At 27.6% G+C, this 3,988-nt stretch overlaps 1 non-coding gene across 1 annotated transcript; it reads right to left on the bottom strand.

The window, feature by feature from the left end:
• Positions 1–2,702: 2,702 nt before the first annotated feature.
• On the bottom strand, positions 2,703–2,775 carry TRNAR-UCG (transfer RNA arginine (anticodon UCG)). The gene has a single exon. It is a non-coding gene; the product is annotated as a tRNA-Arg (tRNA).
• Positions 2,776–3,988: the final 1,213 nt, after the last annotated feature.

Raw genomic sequence — 3,988 nt, 5'->3', positions numbered from 1 at the left:
TCTAGCAGTACAGCCAATGAATCACTCATGTGCATAATTACAGTTCAGAACTCATGTTTGTATGTGCAATAATGAGCATAAGTAATCATGAGACAGCAACGTTTTAAAGTCAGGAAACATTTTGTTTTAGGAATTAATTTCATAAAATATTCTAAAATCTTGCCTGCAAATTTGAATAATCCATTTCTCAGCCTCTGCTACAAATTTCCTATTCCATTAATGGAAAATATTGTTTATATGTTTTATTAATTTATAAATAGTTAACAAAATACAACTAAATCCAATCATAATAATGTTACATTACAAACGCAACCACGTTGATAGAATAAGACACCTAAAAAAAAGATCTGAACTCAGTTAACAACATTAGGTGAAACAAAACAAACTAAACCCAAAAGGGAAGTGATGAAATCGTAGGATAACTAAATGGTTCAATAAATCGTTAGTGTTTTGTACTTGTTTAAGCAAACAAAATTTGCAAAAAAAAAAAAAGTAACAATTTAGAAATTAATTATATCACATTTTATCATCAATCATCGGTCCTAGACATGTCTCGCTCCTGGCCAATGATATCAAGAGCGCCTTCCCTTCTTATCACCCCCAAAAATAATATAAAAAGATATTGTATATGATTTGATTTTTTACTTTTATCTCATTTAATATATTTCTAATTCAGTTGCTTCATTAATAGGCAAAACAATAATCTTTGTAATTTTTGATAGTTCTCTAACAAGTTCTGGACGCCGCTCTAGGCCACTTAGGCTTGCAATCACCATCCAATATTTGTATCATAGAAATAATAATTTAGTTAATTTAAATTTACAAGATTATTTGTCAAATTACTATATTTTTTATTCTAGGTCTAATTATATTGGTACATCTTGGTTTTTATGGTTTCTACATATTTGAATACAGGATTTCAGGAGGGAATATCGACAATTAAGGAAGGTTTAACTTATCAAAAAAGTATTTCGGTGTAATCTAACCTATCTACCATTCTTACCCAACCATTTTAATTGGGAGGCATGTTTTTTTAAATAAAACCACATTGTTCTCATAAAACTGCAAATTTCTCAATTTTAGTCTCCGGTTTCGTAAATTCCTTATAAGAAAGCAACCGATTAAAAATATTAAAACAATACTTATGATAAAATGAAGTACATACATATTTACGTTTGTAATTAAATGTTTTTCTTAATGTTTATCTACGTACAGTATGGGAGAAGATCCTTTGAAGAAATTCGTCCTCAAGTAATATGGGCCCCTAAGACCTGCTGGAAAAGAGTGTATAGTCTGTGGGCTAGTCAAATCCATACTACACTGGCTGATTTGCCTTTTAAGAGATTTGCTGTATAAACATGCATTCCCGAAAGAATTAGCGATGTTTATTGACGATGTCAGTGTTCGTAAATTCGTTGTTGATCTGTTACATAAAATACTTCGTCATAGGATTGTGCTTTATTTAAAATTTAGATATTAATTTTATAAAAGTAATGTACTAACATAATCAATAGATTCAACTAATTTTATAAAATAAATTAGAAACCAACAATTACAAATTTTCAATATTACTCCAACAAACCCCCTCTTAATTATTGACATTTTCTTCTTATTCGCCATGTACTTATCTGGATTATTATAAAATAATTTATAATTAAACAAATAAACCTGTATTTGTTCTTTAATGTGGCACTTTCCAATTTATGAAGTAAATTGTTATAATGGAGATATAACTAAACTAAGAATATATCTTGATAATACAGCATTGAGTATATCATAAATTAAAAAAGGCGAATCAATCAAAATTGTTGACCAATTTTAAGGGGTTCATTTTGATAGAATTTTTGTAATTCTGTTAAATTCTTTTTTTTATGGGATTATTCCAAACTACTCACCCAAAGATTTGACGTCGAATAATATCTAGAGTTACAGTCGAAAAACCAATTAATTGTGTGTTATTTTTTAAATAATTATTCGTATTTCATTGATCGTCGTATTACATTGAACTTTACCTTAACTAGCGTTAATTTCTTGATTTGAATATGGACTTAAATTCATTTCAAGAATTGTGATTATGCTTTTAGTTTTTGGGCAGTTTAATAAAAATTATAACAAGATAGCTGCACATTATGCTGAAGAATGATTTTTATTTTCCGAAATGACTTATGTACGGCTTAAACGTCATTTTAACAATTTATTATATTATATAGAAATTTTTACAATTTTGTGGTTATACACTTTCCATAATCTAGCTTTGAATTAAAATTCTCATTAGTTTATCATAAATAATCCGCGAAATTTTCTAAAATTTGAAGAAGGAAAATAAATAAAATTTCCAAATAATTTATTTAGCTAAATGCATAGGTAAATGATCTTCAGATAAATTTTCAGAATTAAAATATTATTTAAAAAATATTAAGTCAAAAGGTAATTATTAAGGATTAATGAGCTACCCTCGGTTATGTTTTAAAAAATATAATGAAATACTATTTTATGGCAATAAAAATATTTCTATGTGAAAATTCCAAAACTATGGTCAATTACTGTAGTAATCAGTTTTGCTGTTATAATAATAGTTTTGTTTTTTTTATTTCAGATAATTTATTAAAATAGAAATTTTATCATATTTTTTCATGGAATTAATATATTTTATTAATAATGAAAAATTAATTTTTTTAAATCTTCAATCGAAAAAAAGTACTCGACCGTGACAGGACTCGAACCTGCAATCTTCGGATCCGAAGTCCGACGCCTTATCCATTAGGCCACACGGTCTTGGGATGTACTGGCCAAATTACTATATTTGGATAGTAGAAAATGTTTAATGTTTGTAATTGTTTCTAATTGTAAGAACAATGTCATTTATTAATGGTAGAAGTTATAACAGTATAATACAAATTACATTGAAGTCTTATGTCCAATATTTCGATAACTTCCATTTCTAATATTTTGCATATTGTTACTTACAATTTTATATTTATATTTTTCTATATCTTGCACTTGCATGAGGGTTGCATAACGCTACTCTCAATTTGACATAAAGTGAAGCTAAGGAGTGGGAGGGAGGGAGTTGGTCATCTCCCCCCCTCTTGAATTGACACGATGAAGGTCGTTTACATGGATGTAAAAATGAATCTCCCACATTAATGTAATAATATGTGGCGATGATTGACATTAGCGGTTAGTGAAGAAAACAAATAAGTTTTTACTGACCGCACCTCCATCCATCTCACATAATATCCAGGATCAACAAATAATACATCATTAATTTAATTATTTGCAAAAAAGTTCATTTAATCGCAAATATGAATTTGATGTTCATTAAAAACTAAAATGTACTTTTATTCAAATGAAGCTGGTTACTAAACTGAAATGAAGTAGATTTTTCTTTTGCAATTGATCTATTAGTGTGATAAGTATGTCCTGATTAGCCAAGAAGTGTGATAAGTAATTAGGATTTTAAGGGTTTAAATTTAATTAAGTAAAGTTTAATTCTATATTTAAAGAGTCGGTAATAGACCTAAAAGTGAAAAAAGTTCATATCGACTTTGGTCCGATTCTACGCGGAAAATTCAAATTCATGTTTTGTTCATTTCATAATTTAAAAAAATCACATTTTTATTATTATTATTTTTATTTATTTATCCTTTTTTTTTACTTATGTGTCCAATCAAGTATTTCTTTTAACCATTTTTTTATTATATTTTCCTTAAAATCTATGTATGAGTTTTGTTTTGATAAAATGTATTTATTTGTTTGTTTTGCTGTAAACTGATCTACTGCTGTGACTAGTATTTCTCTGGTTTGATTTCACATTGCTGTCTAATAGTGAATTTGTTTAGCGGGTCATTGGGGATGATCTGAGAGAGGGAATTTAGGAGAGTGAATTTGTTGATAAAATGGAACAAAAATTGTGAAATAGAATGGACAAAAAAGAGAAAGAAAAAAAAGGAATAAATTGATATATTTGTATTTAGTGTGTAGAATT

This window comes from Halyomorpha halys, unplaced genomic scaffold (genome assembly GCF_000696795.3).
Source record: "Halyomorpha halys isolate HHAL.00 unplaced genomic scaffold, Hhal_1.1 Scaffold526.1, whole genome shotgun sequence".
In the NCBI taxonomy this organism is placed as follows: Eukaryota; Metazoa; Arthropoda; class Insecta; order Hemiptera; family Pentatomidae; genus Halyomorpha; species Halyomorpha halys.
This window is presented reverse-complemented; position numbering and strand designations above follow the sequence as displayed.